This window comes from Passer domesticus, chromosome 9, assembly GCF_036417665.1.
Source record: "Passer domesticus isolate bPasDom1 chromosome 9, bPasDom1.hap1, whole genome shotgun sequence".
Taxonomy (NCBI): Eukaryota; Metazoa; Chordata; class Aves; order Passeriformes; family Passeridae; genus Passer; species Passer domesticus.
The window spans coordinates 13,768,426-13,793,361 of record NC_087482.1 but is presented as its reverse complement, the minus strand read 5'-3'; the positions used below and the strand labels follow the sequence as shown (position 1 = coordinate 13,793,361).

Genomic DNA, 24,936 nt, shown 5'->3' with positions numbered 1-24,936 from the left:
ACCTATAATTAGGATGTTAGAAGGACCTCCTTTTGGTCCACGTTTGCCTGTGGGAACACGATAAACATTGTTATTTTTAAAGTCAATGGACAGTGCAGTTACCAGCTGACGGCGCGTTCCCTTTGGTATTGCTCCGTGTGTTGGATCCTCCTCATGTGGTCTGGAATCTCCTGGGATGGTGCGTGACTGGGTCTGGGTGGCCTTTGATTTGGTGTCCTTGCGTGGGGCCCCACCACGCTCCGATGGAAGTTTCCCGGACGCGGCTGATAGTACTGCTGATTCTGGGGCCTTTGGTAGAAAGTGCGAGGGTACCTGGGAGGTGACCTCTCTGGACAGTCCTTTATAAAATGTCCAAAATCTCCGCAGTGGTAGCAGCGGACCTGATCTTTAGAAGCTATTACTGCATATGCACTAGAAACTCCTTCTGCAACACCCTTAGTTACTGCTTGGGCCACTGTATCTTCAGTGGACAGGTGGCGTGTGCAGCTTTCCAGCATTTGCTCTATGGTAGGTTCTGTGTCTAAGGGTAAGACTCTCAGAATTGCTTTACATTTTTCATTCGCATTACTCATGGCAAGCTTACACAACAGTTCTTTCCTTGCCTCTGTGCTCTCTATCTGTTTTTCCAGAGCATCCTTAATTCTATCCACAAATTTGATAAAGCTTTCATCTATTCCTTGTTTGATAGTAGAAAAATATTGAGTAGGGGTGGAATCATCAGGGGTAAGGAGGAAGGAGGTTTTTGCTGCTATAGCCACGTCTTGTAATGTTGCCTTAGGTAAAGTATCAGCTTGGTCAGAGGGCTTTTGCAAATCCCCTTCACCAGCCAGCTGTTCGAGTGTAAAATTTGACTTATCAGCATCTGCAGCGTAGTTATCTGATAATGTTTTTAATTGCTTTTTCCAATGCCTTTCCCAAAGCATGTACTCGGCGGGAGAAAGGAGGCACTGGACAATATTTTTAATATCGTGGGGTACCAGAACATGTGCTGAGAACGTAGCTTCTAGGAAATTTCTAAAAATATGTGAACTTCTACCATGTTCTGTGGCTGTATTTCTTAACTGCACAAGTTCTTTATTTGTAATAGGTTCCCATGTCTTTCTATTAGTGGCACCTCCTTGTTTTCCCATCTTATATTCTACTGGAAAGGCAGTAATTCTCTGAGCTAATTGCCAGTCCCCTGCCTGTGTGGCTTCCATTTTTATTTTTGCCCAAGGATCTACATATTCTATTTCCAAGTCAGAGTCGCTGTCACTGCTGTCATCAGATGACGAGAAGTGAGAGCTATCAGGCCTTGCCTTATGTTTCTTATAGGTGGCTGGAGCTGCATTTGGCAGAGGTGCCTGTGGCTGGGCAGGGTATAAGGCAGCACATGGCAGGACGTGGCTACACGTGGCACATGGTGGGGTGGCCGTGCAATGCGTGATACAGCATGCACAGGACTGGGGGGCGTGGGGAGGGGGGGCAGAACTGAGGGAAGTCTGGGGGGTCCCGACCGGGGGCTGCGGAGCGTGGGTATGGGGTTGCGCAGCGAGGGTATGGGGGCAGGGGGGGTGCTGGATGTAGGAGGCGGCGGGACTGAGGGAGGGTGCGGCGGGTACAATTCCGGCGGCAGGCAAAAGCGCGGTGGTGGGGAGGGGCGCGGAGACGCAGGCGGGCTGGTCCGGTGCCGCAGCAGGGATGATGCCGGGGGCAGGGAAAGACGCGATGGTAGCGGGGGGGGCGAGGGCGGGGGAGGGAGTGGGGGCGGACGCGGCAGGGACAGGAGGGACGGCAAGGGGGGTGGGGGTGGCCCCAGCAGGGTCGGGGGGAGCAGGGGGAGGGGTGGGGTTTGGGTCGGTCCCGGCGGGAACTGGCGCAGATGCTCTCGGAGATAACACAGAGCAAGGAGGCGCGCAGGGTGTGGCTCCCGAGGGGAAGGCGGGGGGGAGGAGGGGGTGGGCAGGGGCCGTGGGCGCCCTGGGGTCGGGGGGTTGCGGCGCAGATGGCGGGACACTAGGACCCAGCGAAGTGCTGGAATCCAGGGTGGAGGGGGTGTTATCTCCTCCATTAGCATTTGAAATAGGCGCTTCTGTTAAGTGAGATAAGAACTTTTCGTTTCGTTCGACAGAAGTTAGCCCTGAGGTTAAAATCTTTTTGTTAGTTTTTTCTACAGCTTTAGTGATAGCGTGAAACATAGGTAAAAACTGGGTTACAGAAAAGTCTTGGTTAGTTTGAAACTTATATATCGTGGTCCCAATTGTATCCCAAAAGGAGTCTAAGGTAATAGTCTGTGTATTAGTATCTGGGAAGTGGCAGAGAATCCATTTTATAAAACGTTTCAGGTTAGTTTTTGAAAGGTTACCTTTAGAAAAAGAAAAGTTGTTAGAAGATAGGATTTCTAGGATTAGGGAATATAAATTTCTCTCGTTCTGGGATCGTTTACTAAGCTTTGATCCCATTTTTCAGTTCCTGCCAGCAGAAAAAAGAGAAAAAAAAAAGAAAAAACCCAAAAAAAAAGGACCCAAGGAAAAAATATTTTTGCGCGCAAGAGAGGCTGTGTTAAACTTACACTTTTCAGCCTGTTGTGGGTCAAAGTTCTGCTGGGGGTCGTCTGCTCGTCAGCCTCCACGGACACTCGCGTGCCCAGGTGTCGGGGTGCGGGTCGGCTGACCTCCTGTCCAGAAGAGTCCTTCTAAAACGAAGAGCTTCTCCTTCCAGGATCTCTGGCGAGCGGAGGCAGTGACAATTTCACGAAGAAATGCTGCTCCTCTGAAATGCCAGGTCCGGCATTCAGTTCCGCGGCCAGGCTATCACGGCGGTTCAGATGTCGGCCCAGGGGCCCCTCGCTGTTCGGGCGTCGGCTATGTTCGGGGCGCCAGCTATGGCCCCCAGGGGCAGAAGCCCAGCGGGGAGGCCGGTTGTCCAGGATAGCTCACGGAGGGTCCAGGATCGCCCAGCGGGGGGTTCAGGCAGCCCAGGCAAGCTATAGTGATTTGCAGCTCAGCTCATTAGTGATTTCAGCTCTTTCAGCTCGCCTGGGGCCGTCACCCTGGGTATCGCCGCAGCAGACGCAGAGAGAGAGAGAGCAGCGCTGTGTGGGTTCCGCAGGGTTCTTTTATTGGGGTCTCCGCGAAGGTTCCAGGGACAGCTCTCCTCTGCCGAACCGGGCAGGGCTAGGGGTTTTTATACCTTACAGGGGGATTGAAAACTGTCCAATAGTAAGGGTCAGGGGAAAAGTGACCTATGGATATACAGAGAGATAACAGGGTCCGAAAGGCGGAAGAGAGGGGCTTCTAAAAACCTTAGTCATGCTGACTTTGGTATTTCCTAGCTCAGGCTTCTGATCTCCAGGGCCTTGCAGGCCTTGTGCCTGCTACAGCACCCTATCAGCTAATGCCAAATTCCATCCTGCAGAGGCTGGGGAGGAATTGCAGCCAGGCCAGAATGGGAAACAGCCCTGCAGGGTGTGAAAGCAGCAGCGGGGCACCGAGGCTGCCATGGATCCCTTCCCGCTGTGCTGGGCACGGCGTGTCCAGATGTGCAGCCAAAGCCCCCGGCTGCTGAGTGCCAGGGGAAGCATGAGGGAAATGCACCCACCTTGTCCTCCGGGTGCTTCCTTCTGTGTTTCTCTCAGGAATTCATCTGCCTCATGAGACATTTTGGCTGCAGTATCTTGGGTCTTCCCTTTTGGAGGACCTTAAGAGAAAGAGTTCCATTTCCCAGGAATGGGTCCCGCAAAAGCAGGGCTCAGCCTGTGGTGTCAGCAGGGACACACTACTCACCCTGCCATGGGAGCTGGGTTGGGGCCAAGCATCCAGCCCTGGAGCTGGAGAAGTCCTCCCTGCAGACACACCTGTAACTCAACAGCCACAGAAGCTTCCGCCATCTCTGCTGATCTGCACGGGCACCACTGAGCCGCAGCAGCGGTGAGGGGATCGCGCAAGGCGAGGGCACACACGTGCATGGTTCTGTGCTGGCACCTGCAGCGCTGCCTCCCTGGCCCAGCTTTGGGCTCTGAGCTGGCAGCTCTCCCAGGGGAAAGGCCTTGACCTACCCTCAGCGTCTCCCAGAGCCTCAGTCCTGGATGTGGGGCCTTCACCGGCAGGTTCAGCTGCAAAGAAAGGCAGGACAGAAGAGCTCCTGTGGCACTGCAGGAGATCCTCAGGCTGCCCACAAGGCTCAGCCCCGGGGCACAGCCCTGGGCCCGGCCCCTTCCCTCCCTGCTCTTCTCTTTGACTGCACAGAGCACACGGAAGGACACACTGGCACAGCACACGGGAGGAGGATTGAAAGATCAATGCTCCTTCCTCCCACTGACAGTGATACTGTGCGACTCCTCAGGGATCCAGAAGGGAGAAGGGAAAGATTCTCAGAATCCTTCAGCCTTTACATAATGTTAAGGGAAATGGTTTATAAATGAGCTTTTGTTGCATTGATCCTGATTATTCACTCAGGAAGGGCAGAATGAAAACTTGCCTCCAGCATCCTCCAGGAACTTCAAACCATTCTTCATCAGGACTTCCTGAAAACCCATGTCACGATTCCAGTCTAAAAGGGAGCAGAGATCAGAACCGTATTTGCGGCATGCTGGGATGCCCGAATGCTACATGGAAAAGGGCACTGGAAGGGGGTCGTGTAAGGCTATGGGACCCAGATGGGAATGGACATGGCCAAAGCTGCACAGGGGCCTGGGGAGCTCTGGGCTGGCTCCTGATCACTCTCCACACTCTTTCCCTGCCCTCAGCAACATCCCTGGGAGGGGTGGCTGGAGTAGCCCAGGGCCCTGGGGCTCTCTCCCTCAAACTCACAGAATACCCTCCCTAAAGCCCTGGGGAAAACTGCAGCAGGCAGTGCCACAGCTGTCCCTCCCTCCTACACTCCCTCCTGCCCTCCTTCTGCTGGGACAGCTCCCACATCCCAAGGGCAAACAGCCAGGCCCTCTCAGGACACACTGGAGCCTTGCTCTCCCCCTCTGTCCTTTCCCCATCGTGGGCACCCCGTGCAGTCACTGCCAGGTTTCAGGACATGTCTCCCATGGAGGGACCCCAGCAGGACTGCTCAGGACCCGAGTGCCTTGAGCCTGCTCGGGATAATTCCCCTGGGCTGTGCCGCTCTACTCCAGGCTGTGTGCGCACTGCCAAGCAGCAGAGAGGGCAGCTCAAGCCTCAGCAGGGCTCAGGCCCAGAGGCACAGCAATTACCTCCTGTGCCTGTGCCTGGCATGGCCTCCCTTCCTGGAGCTGAGGCTGGCACGGAACCACTGCTTCCTCCGGGAAATGCTTCCTTCTGCACAGGCTCTCCGTTCATTTCTGGAGAACGGAAAAGAGACAGCTGGATCAGATGAAAACATTCCTGACTGGGAATGGGGAAGGTGAGGCATCACTTATGAAAGGAATGGATAAGGATCAGAAAACACCCAGGATTCTGGGACAACCCAAGGCTGCTTCCTTCCCCAAACAGCCCCAACATCTGATCTGCCTGGACATCAGGAAATTGCAGGGGATCTGAGGGAGGGCATGGACTGTGGTGCAATTGGGGCTGTCTGCCAGCTGATGCCAAATGCCTTCCTGCAGAGGCTGGGCAGAAGCTGCAGCCAGGCCAGGCTGGGAAACAGCCCTGCAGGGCGTGAAAGCAGCAGCGGGGCATCGAGGCTGCCATGGATCCCTTCCTGCTGTGCCGGGCACGACGTGTCCAGATGTGCAGCCAAAGCCTCCGGCTGCTGAGTCCCAGGAGCAGCATGAGGGAAATGCACCCACCTTGTCTTCTCTGCAGACGTTCCTTCTGCATTTGCCACATGATTTCTAATGGGTCCTGGAATTTCTTGCCTGCCATGTCTTTGGTCTCTCCTGTCAGAGGACCTTAAGAGAAAGTAGTTCCATTTCCCAGGAATGGACCCCACAAAAGCAGGGCTCAGCCTGAGGGGTCAGCAGGGACACACTACTCACCCCTGCCATGGGAGCTGGCCTTTTGTGCAGCATCCAAGGTAGGAGTTGGTGAGGTCGTCCCTGCAGACACGCCTGTAACACAACAGCCACAGAAGCTTCTGTCACCTGGTTCTTACCACTCAGTCAAACATTACGCCTTGGTGGGACAGTGAGAACATACCTGCAGAATGCTCAGAGTGCTTCACAACTTCAGAGCGCCAGGCTAATGGAGAATCCTTCCCAGCATCCCAGTCTGGAAGCAAACCAAGATGAGAACTGTTTCCATTGTGTGCCAGGGCTGGCTCTGGCCCTGGGCTGGTGGCAGGGCTCCCGCTCGGGGCTGCTCCTGTGCCTTGGGCCTCTGGGCACTCAGGGCCAGCTCCGCAGCAGCTGCAGCGCCAGGGACGTTGCTGCACCAGTCCCGTTTCCCCGGGGCTCTGAACCAGCTCCAGAGGCCTGGAAGCCGAGGCGCCTCCAGCTGTGGCTGCTGCCGGGCCGGGCAAGGGCAGGCCCTGGGGGAAGAGCTGCTGCCACACAGCCCCGGCCAGGCCTGAGCCCGGCACAGCAATTACCTGCTGTGCCTGTGCCCGTGTCTGGCATCGCCTTCCTTCCTGCAGCACGGGCTGGCACCGAAGATGGAGTGCTTCCTTCAAGAAATACCACCTTCCACTGAAGCACTATGTCCATCTCTTGACAAAGGAAGGGAGACAGCTGCATCAGATGGGGCTGTTTCCCACTTGGGTGGTGGCATCAGAGGTAATATTTGTGAAATTTATGGAGCAGGAAAATGGCCAGGTTACAGTGGCATGATGAGAGCACTTCCACCTCCAAACAGCCACCCTTTTCCTAATCTGCAGGGCTGGATATAGTGGGGGATCTCAGGGTGTGTTACAGTTTGGGCATGGCCTGTCAGCTGATGCCAAATAACTTCCGGCAGAGGCTGGGCAGAAGCTGCAGCCAGGCCAGGCTGGCAAACAGCCCTGCAGAGCGTGAAAGCAGCAGCGGGGCAGCGAGGCTGCCATGGATCCCTTCCCACTGTGCCGGGCACGGCGTGTCCAGATGTGCAGCCAAAGCCCCAGGCTGCTGACACCCAGGGGAAGCATGAGGGAAATGCACCCACCTTCTCTTGTCTGCAGGGGTTCCTTCAGCTCTTGCCTCATCTGTTTGGATGGGTCCAGGGATATCTTATCTGTTGTATCTTGGATTTTCCCTGTTGGAGTACCTTAGAGAAAAATATTTCCATTTCCCAGGAATGGATCCCAGAAAAGCAGGGTTCAGCCTGTGGGGTCAGCAGGGACACACTACTCACCCCTGAGATGGGAGCTGGGCTTGAGTGCAGCATCCAAGGTAGCAGCTGGAGAAGCTGGAGAAGTCTTCCCTCTAGACACATCTGTAACACAACAGCCACAGAAGCTTCTGTCACCTGGTGCCTGCCCGCTTGTCTACAATTCTTCCTTGGTGGCACACTGAGAACATACCTGCAGGAGGCTCCAAGGGCTTCAAAACTTTCTTCATCCAAGCTGATGGAGAAGCCTTCCCAGCACCCTCATCTACAATGCAGCACAGATGAGAACATTTTCCAGTGTGTGCTGGGATCTCTTTCTGCCACAGGGAACTGGGCACTGCCAGGGAGTCGGGTACGGCCATGGGAGCCAGATGTGAATAGACATGGCCAAAGCTGCCCAGGGGCCTGGGGAGCTCTGGGCTGGCTCCTGGTCACTCTCCACACTCTTTCCCTGCCCTCAGCAACATCCCTGGGAGGGGTGGCTGCAGCAGTGCAGGGACCTGGGACTCTCCCCCTCACACACAGAAGAAATCCTCCCTAAAGCATGGGGGAAAACTGCAGCAGGCAGTGCCACAGCTATCCATCCTGCCCTCCCTCTGTCCCTCCTGCCCTCCTTCTGTGGGGAAACCCCCCAGATCCCAAGGGCAAACAGCCAGGCCCTCTCAGGACACACTGGAGCCTTGCTCTCCCCCTCTGTCCTTTCCCCACCGTGGGCACCCCGTGCAGTCGCTCCCAGGTTTCAGGACATGTCTCCCATGGAGGGACCCCAGCAGGACTGCTCAGTGCCCTGCGCCTGCTCGGGATAATTCCCCTGGGCTGTGCTGCTCTAGTCCAGGCTGTGCCCGCACTGCCAAACAGCAGAGAGGGCAGCTCAAGCCTCAGCAGGGCTCAGGCCCAGAGGCACAGCAATTACCTCCTGTGCCTGTGCCTGGCATGGCCTCCCTTCCTGGAGCTGAGGCTGGCACGGAACCACTGCTTCCTCCGGGAAATGCTTCCTTCTGCACAGGCTCTCCGTTCATTTCTGGAGAACGGAAAAGAGACAGCTGGATCAGATGAAAACATTCCTGACTGGGAATGGGGAAGGTGAGGCATCACTTATGAAAGGAATGGATAAGGATCAGAAAACACCCAGGATTTTGGGACAACCCAAGGCTGCTTCCTTCCCCAAACAGCCCCAACATCTGATCTGCCTGGACATCAGGAAATTGCAGGGGATCTGAGGGAGGGCATGGACTGTGGTGCAATTGGGGCTGTCTGCCAGCTGATGCCAAATGCCTTCCTGCAGAGGCTGGGCAGAAGCTGCAGCCAGGCCAGGCTGGGAAACAGCCCTGCAGGGCGTGAAAGCAGCAGCGGGGCATCGAGGCTGCCATGGATCCCTTCCTGCTGTGCCGGGCACGACGTGTCCAGATGTGCAGCCAAAGCCTCCGGCTGCTGAGTCCCAGGAGCAGCATGAGGGAAATGCACCCACCTTGTCTTCTCTGCAGACATTCCTTCTGCATTTGCCACATGATTTCTAATGGGTCCTGGAATTTCTTGCCTGCCATGTCTTTGGTCTCTCCTGTCAGAGGACCTTAAGAGAAAGTAGTTCCATTTCCCAGGAATGGACCCCACAAAAGCAGGGCTCAGCCTTTGGGGTCAGCAGGGACACACTACTCACTCCTGTGATGGGAGCTGGGCTTTTGTGCAGCATCCAAGGTAGGAGTTGGTGAAGTCGTCGCTCCAGATATATCTGTAACACAACAGCCACAGAAGCTTCTGTCATCTGGTCCTGACTATTCAGTCAAACATTACGCCTTGGTAGGACAGTGAGAACATACCTGCAGAATGCTCAGAGGGCTTCACAACTTCAGAGCGCCAGGCTAATGGAGAATCCTTCCCAGCATCCCAGTCTGGAAGCAAACCAAGATGAGAACTGTTTCCATTGTGTGCCAGGGCTGGCTCTGGCCCTGGGCTGGCGGCAGGGCTCCCGCTCGGGGCTGCTCCTGTGCCTTGGGCCTCTGGGCACTCAGGGCCAGCTCCGCAGCAGCTGCAGCGCCAGGGACGTTGCTGCACCAGTCCCGTTTCCCCGGGGCTCTGAACCAGCTCCAGAGGCCTGGAAGCCCAGGCGCCTCCAGCTTTGGCTGCTGCCGGGCTGGGCAAGGGCAGGCCCTGGAGGAAGAGCTGCTGCCACACAGCCCCGGCCAGGCCTGAGCCCAGCACAGCAATTACCTGCTGTGCCTGTGCCCGTGTCTGGCTTTGCCTTCCTTCCTGCAGCAGGGGCTCGCACCGAAGATGGAGTGCTTCCTTCAAGAAATACCACCTTCCACTGAAGCACTATGTCCATCTCTTGACAAAAGAAGGGAGACAGCTGCATCAGATGGAGCTGTTCTCCACTTGGGCGGTGGCATCAGAGGTAATATTTGTGAAATTTATGGAGCAGGAAAATGGCCAGATTACAGTAGCGTGATGTGAGCACTTCCACCTCCAAACAGCCACCCTTTTCCTAATCTGCAGGGCTGGATATAGTGGGGGATCTCAGGGTGTGTTACAGTTTGGGCATGGCCTGTCAGCTGATGCCAAATAACTTCCGGCAGAGGCTGGGCAGAAGCTGCAACCAGGCCAGGCTGGGAAACAGCCCTGCAGAGCGTGAAAGAAGCAGCAGGGCAGCGAGGCGGCCATGGATCCCTTCCCACTGTGCTGGGCATGGCGTGTCCAGATGTGCAGCCAAAGCCCCGGCTGCTGAGTCCCAGGGGAAGCATGAGGGAAATGCACCCACCTTCTCTTGTCTGCAGGGGTTCCTTCAGCTCTTGCCTCATCTGTTTGGATGGTTCCAGGGATATCTTATCTGTTGTATCTTGGATTTTCCCTGTTGGAGTACCTTAGAGAAAAATATTTCCATTTGCCAGGAATGGATCCCAGAAAAGCAGGGCTCAGCCTGTGGGGTCAACAGGGACACACTACTCACCCCTGAGATGGGAGCTGGGCTTGAGTGCAGCATCCAAGGTAGCAGCTGGAGAAGCTGGAGAAGTCTTCCCTCTAGACACATCTGTAACACAACAGCCACAGAAGCTTCTGTCACCTGGTGCCTGCCCGCTTGTCTACAATTCTTCCTTGGTGGCACACTGAGAACATACCTGCAGGAGGCTCCAAGGGCTTCAAAACTTTATTCATTCAAGCTGATGGAGAAGCCTTCCCAGCACCCTCATCTACAATGCAGCACAGATGAGAACATTTTCCAGTGTGTGCTGGGATCTCTTTCTGCCACAGGGAACTGGGCACTGCCAGGGAGTCGGGTAAGGCCATGGGAGCCAGATGTGAATGGACATGGCCAAAGCTGCCCAGGGGCCTGGGGAGCTCTGGGCTGGCTCCTGGTCACTCTCCACACTCTTTCCCTGCCCTCAGCAACATCCCTGGGAGGGGTGGCTGCAGCAGTGCAGGGACCTGGGACTCTCCCCCTCACACACAGAAGAAATCCTCCCTAAAGCATGGGGGAAAACTGCAGCAGGCAGTGCCACAGCTATCCCTCCTGCCCTCCCTCTGTCCCTCCTGCCCTCCTTCTGTGGGGAAACCCCCCAGATCCCAAGGGCAAACAGCCAGGCCCTCTCAGGACACACTGGAGCCTTGCTCTCCCCCTCTGTCCTTTCCCCACCGTGGGCACCCCGTGCAGTCACTCCCAGATTTCAGGACATGTCTCCCATGGAGGGACCCCAGCAGGACTGCTCAGTGCCCTGCGCCTGCTCGGGATAATTCCCCTGGGCTGTGCTGCTCTAGTCCAGGCTGTGCCCGCACTGCCAAGCAGCAGAGAGGGCAGCTCAAGCCTCAGCAGGGCTCAGGCCCAGAGGCACAGCAATTACCTCCTGTGCCTGTGCCTGGCATGGCCTCCCTTCCTGGAGCTGAGGCTGGCATGCAACCACTGCTTCCTCCGGGAAATGCTTCTTTCTCCGCAGGCTCTCCTTTCATTTCTGGAGAATGGAAAAGAGAAAGCTGGATCAGATGAAAACATTCCTGACTGGGAATGGGGAAGGGAACAATTTCAGGAGGCATCACTTGTGAAAGGAATGCATAAGGATCAAAAAACACCCAGGATTTTGGGACAACCCAAGGCTGCTTCCTTCCCCAAACAGCCCCAACATCTGATCTGCCTGGACACCAGGAAATTGCGGGGGATCTGAGGGTGGGCATGGCCTGTGGTGCAATTGGGGCTGTCTGCCAGCTGATGCCAAATGCCTTCCTGCAGAGGCTGGGCAGAAGCTGCAGCCAGGCCAGGCTGGGAAACAGCCCTGCAGGGCGTGAAAGCAGCAGCGGGGCAGCGAGGCTGCCATGGATCCCTTCCTGCTGTGCCGGGCACGGCGTGTCCAGATGTGCAGCCAAAGCCTCCGGCTGCTGAGTCCCAGGAGCAGCATGAGGGAAATGCACCCACCTTGTCTTCTCTGCAGACATTCCTTCTGCATTTGCCGCATGATTTCTAATGGGTCCTGGAATTTCCTGCCTGCCATGTCTTTGGTCTTTCCTGTCAGAGGACCTTAAGAGAAAGTAGTTCCATTTCCCAGGAATGGACCCCACAAAAGCAGGGCTCAGCCTGAGGGGTCAGCAGGGACACACTACTCACCCCTGCCATGGGAGCTGGCCTTTTGTGCAGCATCCAAGGTAGGAGTTGGTGAGGTCGTCCCTGCAGACACGCCTGTAACACAACAGCCACAGAAGCTTCTGTCACCTGGTTCTTACCACTCAGTCAAACATTACGCCTTGGTGGGACAGTGAGAACATACCTGCAGAATGCTCAGAGTGCTTCACAACTTCAGAGCGCCAGGCTAATGGAGAATCCTTCCCAGCATCCCAGTCTGGAAGCAAACCAAGATGAGAACTGTTTCCATTGTGTGCCAGGGCTGGCTCTGGCCCTGGGCTGGTGGCAGGGCTCCCGCTCGGGGCTGCTCCTGTGCCTTGGGCCTCTGGGCACTCAGGGCCAGCTCCGCAGCAGCTGCAGCGCCAGGGACGTTGCTGCACCAGTCCCGTTTCCCCGGGGCTCTGAACCAGCTCCAGAGGCCTGGAAGCCGAGGCGCCTCCAGCTGTGGCTGCTGCCGGGCCGGGCAAGGGCAGGCCCTGGGGGAAGAGCTGCTGCCACACAGCCCCGGCCAGGCCTGAGCCCGGCACAGCAATTACCTGCTGTGCCTGTGCCCGTGTCTGGCATCGCCTTCCTTCCTGCAGCACGGGCTGGCACCGAAGATGGAGTGCTTCCTTCAAGAAATACCACCTTCCACTGAAGCACTATGTCCATCTCTTGACAAAGGAAGGGAGACAGCTGCATCAGATGGGGCTGTTTCCCACTTGGGTGGTGGCATCAGAGGTAATATTTGTGAAATTTATGGAGCAGGAAAATGGCCAGGTTACAGTGGCATGATGAGAGCACTTCCACCTCCAAACAGCCACCCTTTTCCTAATCTGCAGGGATGGATATAGTGGGGGATCTCAGGGTGTGTTACAGTTTGGGCATGGCCTGTCAGCTGATGCCCAATAACTTCCGGCAGAGGCTGGGCAGAAACTGCAGCCAGGCCAGGCTGGCAAACAGCCCTGCAGGGCGTGAAAGCAGCAGCGGGGCAGCGAGGCTGCCATGGATCCCTTCCCACTGTGCCGGGCACGGCGTGTCCAGATGTGCAGCCAAAGCCCCCGGCTGCTGACTCCCAGGGGAAGCATGAGGGAAATGCACCCACCTTCTCTTGTCTGCAGGGGTTCCTTCAGCTCTTGCCTCATCTGTTTGGATGGTTCCAGGGATATCTTATCTGTTGTATCTTGGATTTTCCCTGTTGGAGTACCTGAGAGGAAAAAAATTTCCATTTCCCAGGAATGGATCCCAGAAAAGCAGGGTTCAGCCTGTGGGGTCAACAGGGACACACTACTCACCCCTGAGATGGGAGCTGGGCTTGAGTGCAGCATCCAAGGTAGCAGCTGGAGAAGCTGGAGAAGTCTTCCCTCTAGACACATCTGTAACACAACAGCCACAGAAGCTTCTGTCACCTGGTGCCTGCCCGCTTGTCTACAATTCTTCCTTGGTGGCACACTGAGAACATACCTGCAGGAGGCTCCAAGGGCTTCAAAACTTTCTTCATCCAAGCTGATGGAGAAGCCTTCCCAGCACCCTCATCTACAATGCAGCACAGATGAGAACATTTTCCAGTGTGTGCTGGGATCTCTTTCTGCCACAGGGAACTGGGCACTGCCAGGGAGTCGGGTAAGGCCATGGCAGCCAGATGTGAATAGACATGGCCAAAGCTGCCCAGGGGCCTGGGGAGCTCTGGGCTGGCTCCTGGGGTCACTCTCCACACTCTTTCCCTGCCCTCAGCAACATCCCTGGGAGGGGTGGCTGCAGCAGTGCAGGGACCTGGGACTCTCCCCCTCACACACAGAAGAAATCCTCCCTAAAGCATGGGGGAAAACTGCAGCAGGCAGTGCCACAGCTATCCATCCTGCCCTCCCTCTGTCCCTCCTGCCCTCCTTCTGTGGGGAAACCCCCCAGATCCCAAGGGCAAACAGCCAGGCCCTCTCAGGACACACTGGAGCCTTGCTCTCCCCCTCTGTCCTTTCCCCACCGTGGGCACCCCGTGCAGTCGCTCCCAGGTTTCAGGACATGTCTCCCATGGAGGGACCCCAGCAGGACTGCTCAGTGCCCTGCGCCTGCTCGGGATAATTCCCCTGGGCTGTGCTGCTCTAGTCCAGGCTGTGCCCGCACTGCCAAGCAGCAGAGAGGGCAGCTCAAGCCTCAGCAGGGCTCAGGCCCAGAGGCACAGCAATTACCTCCTGTGCCTGTGCCTGGCATGGCCTCCCTTCCTGGAGCTGAGGCTGGCATGCAACCACTGCTTCTTCCGGGAAATGCTTCTTTCTCCGCAGGCTCTCCTTTCATTTCTGGAGAATGGAAAAGAGAAAGCTGGATCAGATGAAAACATTCCTGACTGGGAATGGGGAAGGGAACAATTTCAGGAGGCATCACTTGTGAAAGGAATGCATAAGGATCAGAAAACACCCAGGATTTTGGGACAACCCAAGGCTGCTTCCTTCCCCAAACAGCCCCAACATCTGATCTGCCTGGACACCAGGAAATTGCAGGGGATCTGAGGGTGGGCATGGCCTGTGGTGCATTTGGGGCTGTCTGCTAGCTGATGCCAAATGCCTTCCTGCAGAGGCTGGGCAGAAGCTGCAGCCAGGCCAGGCTGGAAAACAGCCCTGCAGGGCGTGAAAGCAGCAGCGGGGCAGCGAGGCTGCCATGGATCCCTTCCTGCTGTGCCGGGCACGACGTGTCCAGATGTGCAGCCAAAGCCCCCGGCTGCTGAGTCCCAGGGGAAGCATGAGGGAAATGCACCCACCTTGTCTTCTCTGCAGGCGTTCCTTCAGCATTTGCCACATGATTTCTAATGGGTCCTGGAATTTCCTGCCTGCCATGTCTTTGGTCTCCCCTGCCAGAGGACCTTAAGAGAAAGTAGTTCCATTTCCCAGGAATGGACCCCACAAAAGCAGGGCTCAGCCGGGACACACTACTCACCCCTGCCATGGGAGCTGGCCTTTTGTGCAGCATCCAAGGTAGGAGTTGGTGAGGTCGTCCCTGCAGACACGCCTGTAACACAACAGCCACAGAAGCTTCTGTCACCTGGTTCTTACCAGTCAGTCAAACATTACGCCTTGGTGGGACAGTGAGAACATACCTGCAGAATGCTCAGAGGGCTTCACAACTTCAGAGCGCCAGGCTAATGGAGAATCCTTCCCAGCATCCCAGTCTGGAAGCAAACCAAGATGAGAACTGTTTCCATTGTGTGCCAGGGCTGGCTCTGGCCCTGGGCTGGCGGCAGGGCTCCCGCTCGGGGCTGCTCCTGTGCCTTGGGCCTCTGGGCACTCAGGGCCAGCTCCGCAGCAGCTGCAGCGCCAGGGACGTTGCTGCACCAGTCCCGTTTCCCCGGGGCTCTGAACCAGCTCCAGAGGCCTGGAAGCCGAGGCGCCTCCAGCTGTGGCTGCTGCCGGGCCGGGCAAGGGCAGGCCCTGGGGGAAGAGCTGCTGCCACACAGCCCCGGCCAGGCCTGAGCCCGGCACAGCAATTACCTGCTGTGCCTGTGCCCGTGTCTGGCATCGCCTTCCTTCCTGCAGCACGGGCTGGCACCGAAGATGGAGTGCTTCCTTCAAGAAATACCACCTTCCACTGAAGCACTATGTCCATCTCTTGACAAAGGAAGGGAGACAGCTGCATCAGATGGGGCTGTTTCCCACTTGGGTGGTGGCATCAGAGGTAATATTTGTGAAATTTATGGAGCAGGAAAATGGCCAGGTTACAGTGGCATGATGAGAGCACTTCCACCTCCAAACAGCCACCCTTTTCCTAATCTGCAGGGCTGGATATAGTGGGGGATCTCAGGGTGTGTTACAGTTTGGGCATGGCCTGTCAGCTGATGCCAAATAACTTCCGGCAGAGGCTGGGCAGAAGCTGCAGCCAGGCCAGGCTGGCAAACAGCCCTGCAGAGCGTGAAAGCAGCAGCGGGGCAGCGAGGCTGCCATGGATCCCTTCCCACTGTGCCGGGCACGGCGTGTCCAGATGTGCAGCCAAAGCCCCAGGCTGCTGACACCCAGGGGAAGCATGAGGGAAATGCACCCACCTTCTCTTGTCTGCAGGGGTTCCTTCAGCTCTTGCCTCATCTGTTTGGATGGTTCCAGGGATATCTTATCTGTTGTATCTTGGATTTTCCCTGTTGGAGTACCTGAGAGGAAAAAAATTTCCATTTCCCAGGAATGGATCCCAGAAAAGCAGGGTTCAGCCTGTGGGGTCAACAGGGACACACTACTCACCCCTGAGATGGGAGCTGGGCTTGAGTGCAGCATCCAAGGTAGCAGCTGGAGAAGCTGGAGAAGTCTTCCCTCTAGACACATCTGTAACACAACAGCCACAGAAGCTTCTGTCACCTGGTGCCTGCCCGCTTGTCTACAATTCTTCCTTGGTGGCACACTGAGAACATACCTGCAGGAGGCTCCAAGGGCTTCAAAACTTTCTTCATCCAAGCTGATGGAGAAGCCTTCCCAGCACCCTCATCTACAATGCAGCACAGATGAGAACATTTTCCAGTGTGTGCTGGGATCTCTTTCTGCCACAGGGAACTGGGCACTGCCAGGGAGTCGGGTAAGGCCATGGCAGCCAGATGTGAATAGACATGGCCAAAGCTGCCCAGGGGCCTGGGGAGCTCTGGGCTGGCTCCTGGGGTCACTCTCCACACTCTTTCCCTGCCCTCAGCAACATCCCTGGGAGGGGTGGCTGCAGCAGTGCAGGGACCTGGGACTCTCCCCCTCACACACAGAAGAAATCCTCCCTAAAGCATGGGGGAAAACTGCAGCAGGCAGTGCCACAGCTATCCATCCTGCCCTCCCTCTGTCCCTCCTGCCCTCCTTCTGTGGGGAAACCCCCCAGATCCCAAGGGCAAACAGCCAGGCCCTCTCAGGACACACTGGAGCCTTGCTCTCCCCCTCTGTCCTTTCCCCACCGTGGGCACCCCGTGCAGTCGCTCCCAGGTTTCAGGACATGTCTCCCATGGAGGGACCCCAGCAGGACTGCTCAGTGCCCTGCGCCTGCTCGGGATAATTCCCCTGGGCTGTGCTGCTCTAGTCCAGGCTGTGCCCGCACTGCCAAGCAGCAGAGAGGGCAGCTCAAGCCTCAGCAGGGCTCAGGCCCAGAGGCACAGCAATTACCTCCTGTGCCTGTGCCTGGCATGGCCTCCCTTCCTGGAGCTGAGGCTGGCATGCAACCACTGCTTCTTCCGGGAAATGCTTCTTTCTCCGCAGGCTCTCCTTTCATTTCTGGAGAATGGAAAAGAGAAAGCTGGATCAGATGAAAACATTCCTGACTGGGAATGGGGAAGGGAACAATTTCAGGAGGCATCACTTGTGAAAGGAATGCATAAGGATCAGAAAACACCCAGGATTTTGGGACAACCCAAGGCTGCTTCCTTCCCCAAACAGCCCCAACATCTGATCTGCCTGGACACCAGGAAATTGCAGGGGATCTGAGGGTGGGCATGGCCTGTGGTGCATTTGGGGCTGTCTGCTAGCTGATGCCAAATGCCTTCCTGCAGAGGCTGGGCAGAAGCTGCAGCCAGGCCAGGCTGGAAAACAGCCCTGCAGGGCGTGAAAGCAGCAGCGGGGCAGCGAGGCTGCCATGGATCCCTTCCTGCTGTGCCGGGCACGACGTGTCCAGATGTGCAGCCAAAGCCCCCGGCTGCTGAGTCCCAGGGGAAGCATGAGGGAAATGCACCCACCTTGTCTTCTCTGCAGGCGTTCCTTCAGCATTTGCCACATGATTTCTAATGGGTCCTGGAATTTCCTGCCTGCCATGTCTTTGGTCTCCCCTGCCAGAGGACCTTAAGAGAAAGTAGTTCCATTTCCCAGGAATGGACCCCACAAAAGCAGGGCTCAGCCGGGACACACTACTCACCCCTGCCATGGGAGCTGGCCTTTTGTGCAGCATCCAAGGTAGGAGTTGGTGAGGTCGTCCCTGCAGACACGCCTGTAACACAACAGCCACAGAAGCTTCTGTCACCTGGTTCTTACCAGTCAGTCAAACATTACGCCTTGGTGGGACAGTGAGAACATACCTGCAGAATGCTCAGAGGGCTTCACAACTTCAGAGCGCCAGGCTAATGGAGAATCCTTCCCAGCATCCCAGTCTGGAAGCAAACGAAGATGAGAACTGTTTCCATTGTGTGCCAGGGCTGGCTCTGGCCCTGGGCTGGCGGCAGGGCTCCCGCTCGGGGCTGCTCCTGTGCCTTGGGCCTCTGGGCACTCAGGGCCAGCTCCGCAGCAGCTGCAGCGCCAGGGACGTTGCTGCACCAGTCCCGTTTCCCCGGGGCTCTGAACCAGCTCCAGAGGCCTGGAAGCCGAGGCGCCTCCAGCTGTGGCTGCTGCCGGGCCGGGCAAGGGCAGGCCCTGGGGGAAGAGCTGCTGCCACACAGCCCCGGCCAGGCCTGAGCCCGGCACAGCAATTACCTGCTGTGCCTGTGCCCGTGTCTGGCATCGCCTTCCTTCCTGCAGCACGGGCTGGCACCGAAGATGGAGTGCTTCCTTCAAGAAATACCACCTTCCACTGAAGCACTATGTCCATCTCTTGACAAAGGAAGGGAGACAGCTGCATCAGATGGGGCTGTTTCCCACTTGGGTGGTGGCATCAGAGGTAATATTTGTGAAATTTATGGAGCAGGAAAATGGCCAGGTTACAGTGGCATGATGAGAGCACTTCCACCTCCAAACAGCCACCCTTTTCCTAATCTGCAGGGCTGGATATAGTGGGGGATCTCAGGGTGTGTTACAGTTTGGGCATGGCCTGTCAGCTGATGCCAAATAACTTCCGGCAGAGGCTGGGCAGAAGCTGCAGCCAGGCCAGGCTGGCAAACAGCCCTGCAGAGCGTGAAAGCAGCAGCGGGGCAGCGAGGCTGCCATGGATCCCTTCCCACTGTGCCGGGCACGGCGTGTCCAGATGTGCAGCCAAAGCCCCAGGCTGCTGACACCCAGGGGAAGCATGAGGGAAATGCACCCACCTTCTCTTGTCTGCAGGGGTTCCTTCAGCTCTTGCCTCATCTGTTTGGATGGGTCCAGGGATATCTTATCTGTTGTATCTTGGATTTTCCCTGTTGGAGTACCTTAGAGAAAAATATTTCCATTTCCCAGGAATGGATCCCAGAAAAGCAGGGTTCAGCCTGTGGGGTCAGCAGGGACACACTACTCACCCCTGAGATGGGAGCTGGGCTTGAGTGCAGCATCCAAGGTAGCAGCTGGAGAAGCTGGAGAAGTCTTCCCTCTAGACACATCTGTAACACAACAGCCACAGAAGCTTCTGTCACCTGGTGCCTGCCCGCTTGTCTACAATTCTTCCTTGGTGGCACACTGAGAACATACCTGCAGGAGGCTCCAAGGGCTTCAAAACTTTCTTCATCCAAGCTGATGGAGAAGCCTTCCCAGCACCCTCATCTACAATGCAGCACAGATGAGAACATTTTCCAGTGTGTGCTGGGATCTCTTTCTGCCACAGGGAACTGGGCACTGCCAGGGAGTCGGGTACGGCCATGGGAGCCAGATGTGAATAGACATGGCCAAAGCTGCCCAGGGGCCTGGGGAGCTCTGGGCTGGCTCCTGGTCACTCTCCACACTCTTTCCCTGCCCTCAGCAACATCCCTGGGAGGGGTGGCTGCAGCAGTGCAGGGACCTGGGACTCTCCCCCTCACACACAGAAGAAATCCTCCCTAAAGCATGGGGGAAAACTGCAGCAGGCAGTGCCACAGCTATCCATCCTGCCCTCCCTCTGTCCCTCCTGCCCTCCTTCTGTGGGGAAACCCCCCAGATCCCAAGGGCAAACAGCCAGGCCCTCTCAGGACACACTGGAGCCTTGCTCTCCCCCTCTGTCCTTTCCCCACCGTGGGCACCCCGTGCAGTCGCTCCCAGGTTTCAGGACATGTCTCCCATGGAGGGACCCCAGCAGGACTGCTCAGTGCCCTGCGCCTGCTCGGGATAATTCCCCTGGGCTGTGCTGCTCTAGTCCAGGCTGTGCCCGCACTGCCAAACAGCAGAGAGGGCAGCTCAAGCCTCAGCAGGGCTCAGGCCCAGAGGCACAGCAATTACCTCCTGTGCCTGTGCCTGGCATGGCCTCCCTTCCTGGAGCTGAGGCTGGCATGCAACCACTGATTCCTCCAGGAAATGCTTCTTTCTCCGCAGGCTCTCCTTTCATTTCTGGAGAATGGAAAACAGACACCTGGATCAGATGAAAACATTCCTGACTGGGAATGGGGAAGGGGACAATTTCAGGAGGCATCACTTGTGAAAGGAATGCATAAGGATCAGAAAACACCCAGGATTTTGGGACAACCCAAGGCTGCTTCCTTCCCCAAACAGCCCCAACATCTGATCTGCCTGGACACCAGGAAATTGCAGGGCATCTGAGGGTGGGCATGGCCTGTGGTGCATTTGGGGCTGCCTGTCAGCTGATGCCAAATGCCTTCCTGCAGAGGCTGGGCAGAAGCTGCAGCCAGGCCAGGCTGGCAAACAGCCCTGCAGGGCGTGAAAGCAGCAGCGGGGCAGCGAGGCTGCCATGGATCCCGTCCTGCTGTGCCGGGCACGGCGTGTCCAGATGTCCAGCCAAAGCCCCCGGCTGCTGAGTCCCAGGAGCAGCATGAGGGAAATGCACCCACCTTGTCTTCTCTGCAGACATTCCTTCAGCATTTGCCACATGATTTCTAATGGGTCCTGGATTTTCCTGCCTGCCATGTCTTTGGTCTCTCCTGTCAGAGGACCTTAAGAGAAAGTAGTTCCATTTCCCAGGAATGGACCCCACAAAAGCAGGGCTCAGCCTGAGGGGTCAGCAGGGACACACTACTCACCCCTGCCATGGGAGCTGGGCTTTTGTGCAGCATCCAAGGTAGGAGTTGGTGAGGTCGTCCCTGCAGACACGCCTGTAACACAACAGCCACAGAAGCTTCTGACACCTGGTTCTTACCAGTCAGTCAAACATTACGCCTTGGTGGGACAGTGAGAACATACCTGCAGAATGCTCAGAGGGCTTCACAACTTCAGAGCGCCAGGCTAATGGAGAATCCTTCCCAGCATCCCAGTCTGGAAGCAAACCAAGATGAGAACTGTTTCCATTGTGTGCCAGGGCTGGCTCTGGCCCTGGGCTGGCGGCAGGGCTCCCGCTCGGGGCTGCTCCTGTGCCTTGGGCCTCTGGGCACTCAGGGCCAGCTCCGCAGCAGCTGCAGCGCCAGGGACGTTGCTGCAGCAGTCCCGTTTCCCCGGGGCTCTGAACCAGCTCCAGAGGCCTGGAAGCCGAGGCGCCTCCAGCTTTGGCTGCTGCCGGGCTGGGCAAGGGCAGGCCCTGGAGGAAGAGCTGCTGCCACACAGCCCCGGCCAGGCCTGAGCCCGGCACAGCAATTACCTGCTGTGCCTGTGCCCGTGTCTGGCTTTGCCTTCCTTCCTGCAGCAGGGGCTCGCACCGAAGATGGAGTGCTTCCTTCAAGAAATACCACCTTCCACTGAAGCACTATGTCCATCTCTTGACAAAGGAAGGGAGACAGCTCCATCAGATGGAGCTGTTTCCCACTTGGGTGGTGGCATCAGAGGTAATATTTGTGAAATTTATGGAGCAGGAAAATGGCCAGGTTACAGTGGCATGATGAGAGCACTTCCACCTCCAAACAGCCACCCTTTTCCTAATCTGCAGGGATGGATATAGTGGGGGATCTCAGGGTGTCTTACAGTTTGGGCATGGCCTGTCAGCTTATGCCAAATAACTTCCTACAGAGGCTGGGCAGAAGCTGCAGCCAGGCCAGGCTGGCAAACAGCCCTGCAGGGCGTGAAAGCAGCAGCGGGGCAGCGAGGCTGCCATGGATCCCTTCCCGCTGTGCCGGGCACGGCGTGTCCAGATGTGCAGCCAAAGGCCCTGGCTGCTGAGTCCCAGGGGAAGCATGAGGGAAATGCACCCACCTTGTCCTCCTCCCTGCAGCAATTCTTTCAGCATTTGCCTCATGTTTTTGGATGGCTCATGGGGTTTCTTGTGTCCTGTAGCTTTGTTCTTTCCCCTCAGAGGCCCTTCGAGCAACAGAGTTCCATTTCCCAGGAACGGATCCCACAAAAGCAGGGCTCAGCCTGTGGGGTCATCAGGGACACACTACTCACCCCTGCCATGGGAGCTGGGCTTTTGTGTAGGAATCAGCAAAGCAGCTAGACAAGTCCTCCCTGCAGGCACACCTGGAACACAAGAGCCACAGAAGCTTCTGTCACCTGATTCCTGCCAGGTTCACAACAATTCTTCCTTGGTGGCACACTGAGAACATACCTGACGGTGGCTCAGATAGGACCAACACTTTATGCAGCCAAGCTAATGGAGAAGCCTTCCCAGACACCTCATCTAGAAGGGAGCAGAGATCAGACCCATTTCCATGGTGTGCTGGAGTCCCCTTCTGCCTCAGGGAACTGGGTACTGCAAGGGGCTCAGGTAAGTTTGTGAGGGTCGGATGTGAATGGATAAGGCCAAAGCTGCACAGCAGCCTGGGGAGCTCTGGGCTGGCTCCTGGTCACACTCCAGACTCTTTTCAGGCCCTGTGAAACATCCTTGGATGTAGGAATGTAGGAGAGTGCCCCCTAATTACAGAGTGGCAAAGCTAACCTTTATCCCCCAAAAAAGGAATGAAGCCCAGAAGTTTCTCCCAACGATCAGGTGACAAGCCACCTCAAAGGACCCCAGAGGCTTCAGTAAAAACTCTGGGTCACCTAACTGGATAGAAGCCAAAAAGTCCCGCCTGACCCATCAGGTAGAAAAGGGGAGGACAAAAGAACCAAAGGGCTTTTGTGAAGGTGTTTCTACCAGTGGCAGACTGCTGTACCTGCATCGGATTTTTCTGTTTGTTATTTTGCCTTTTATTAAACCTTTTTGTTTCTAACACTGCAGCAGAAGCCATCCTGCTCATTATTTGCCTCCAAAGGTAATAGCTGAGCTATCCTTGGGTGTGCTGGGTTCCCTTTTTGAAGGTTTATAACACCCGGCCCGAGAAAAAAGAACCCAGCATGTGGCGCCCGGACAGTATTTCTCATATTGAGGAAGATGGTCTAGGGATTTTTTGATTACCTCCATCAAAATAGGACATTTTTACTTGATATTTGTGTGTTTTGGGGGAGCAGGCCTGCACCTGAGTTTTTTGTCCCTTTAAAATAGAAAACTCAGAAGAAGGCATTTGAGATTGAGAGGGAATCTCGAATCAAAGCCTCATACTGGTGAAGAGGAGGCTGTAATCAGAGACGGGACTGGAGCAGCACCACAGCCTCAGAGGACTCTGTCGCTCAGCTCAGCTGATTTGTCACTGTTGTGACCCAGGACCTGGGAAGAATTTCATACCAAGAAGGACAACTGGAAAACTCTGGTGAGTGCCACCATGGGAAATCGGTTGTCTTTAGCTGAGCAGGATTTTTTTTCATATTTCATTTATAAGTTAGAAATTCAAGATATTCAGTTTGACAAGAAACAGCTTAAAAAGCTTGTAAAATGGGTCTTAACAGAGTTCCCAAACTCAGACATATCTCAGAAACTCGATCCAGAATTCCGGGATTCGGTTGGACTGAAATTACATAACATGGAAAAGAATAAGAAGTCCAACTTAAAGCTGCGTCCAATATTCAGGACGGTCTTAAAATTTGTAACAATGGAAAGTGCAAAGCAAGCAAAGAATGCACACAAGCAAGCAAAGATCAGGGACAGGGCAGAATGCAGGCAGCAACAGCAGGATTGGGAGGAGAGGAGAAAGAGGAGTTCTGAGGGGACCCAGAAGCCTTCCCTTATCCCAGTCGAGAACCAGAAACCCCGGAGGAGCGGCTGGGAGGTGGCCAGGCCTCCACCCCCGTCCTGGGAGAGAGGGGAGCAGACCAGCCCTGGCCAGGCTCCTCTGCAAACCACATCTTTCACAATCCCTGCCATACCTAAGTCCTCTGTATTCCCTCTGAAAAGCTGCCTTTGGCGCTCGAAATCGGTGAATTTTGGCAGTACAATGGAAAAAAGCCGAGCCAATTGTGTCCACTCTGAGAACAGAGGAGCTCATGGCAGACGCCATGATGGCCCCGGCCCAGCCCCGCCCTTCGTGGGCGTGGCTCGCCCTCCTCCCCGGGCTCCCAGCAGTCCCTGGGTGGCTCCTCCCTGAGCTCCTGCCCATCAGAGCAGGGACACGCCCCTTTTGTGGGCGGAGCCTGGGTGGTGTACCCGCCCACAGCCCGGGAGGGCACGCCCCCTCCCCGCCGAGCGTGGGAACCGGATGTGATGCCCGGAAGTCACCCTGTCCAAGATGGCGGCGCCCATGTCAGACACCTTGCCGGAACAAAAAACAAATTATTCCTATGCTCCACAATGTAATTCCAAATAATCTAAGGAAGAGTTTAACACACAAGGAGTCACAGATACCTGGCAGAGGATAAGAAAGGATGCAGTTCAGGAAGGAGAGTGGGGAATTGCATCAAAGTTAAAAGTTTTTCCTGTGAGGTGCACAGCAGGTCCTGCACCGAGAGGGAGCTGGCAGCAGATCAGTTTTGCTGAGTTAAAAGAGATTTGCAGAGCCTCTCGTTTGTATGGTAGCAATTCTGCATATTTCAGAAGTCTTTTACAAGCCACCTTTACAGCAAATGTATTTACTCCACACAATTTAAAGCAGCTTTGCACATCCCTGCTGTCCCCAAGAGAATTTTCTCTGTGGGAACTGGCATGGAAACGTTTGTTAAATGACCTTTTAGGAGGTTATGCAGGAACTCCAGCCACTGCAAATTTGACTATAGATCAGCTCAGGTGGAGGAGCTCATACAGATCCTCAAACACAAGCCCGAACTCTCAATAAACAAGTATTACAGGATATCAAAGAAGCAGCAAAAACAGCTTTGTTACAGGTTCGTGATGGCAACAAACCAGAATTAGATTTCACAGAAATAAAACACAGAATAGATAAGCCTTATATTAAGTTTTTGGACTGTTTGAAAATGGCATTGGAAAAGCAGATTCCAATAGACGGAGCCAGACAAGAGTTATTAAAATGGCTCGCAATTTCTAATGCAAACCCGAGCTGCAAAAAAGTATTAGGTGCATTGCCACAGGGTCCTGAGCCCACCCTGACCCAGCTCGTGGATGCTTGAACCGCCTGGGCACCCCTGAGCCTGCAGCAGCCATGCAGGCAGAGGTGCTGGCCAGTGCCATCACAGCAGCTCAGGAAAACACCCCAAAGCAGCAGGAAAAAGC

The 24,936-nt window shown here is 55.8% G+C and overlaps 1 long non-coding RNA gene across 1 annotated transcript; it reads right to left on the bottom strand.

Moving 5' to 3' along the window:
• Window positions 1-8,103: 8,103 nt before the first annotated feature.
• On the bottom strand, window positions 8,104-8,922 carry LOC135307705 (uncharacterized). The gene is made up of 3 exons (XR_010368382.1): window positions 8,848-8,922; window positions 8,659-8,760; window positions 8,104-8,211 (listed from the first exon to the last, which is right to left on the bottom strand). It is a non-coding gene; the product is annotated as an uncharacterized LOC135307705 (long non-coding RNA).
• Between the last annotated feature and the right edge of the window lie 16,014 nt (window positions 8,923-24,936).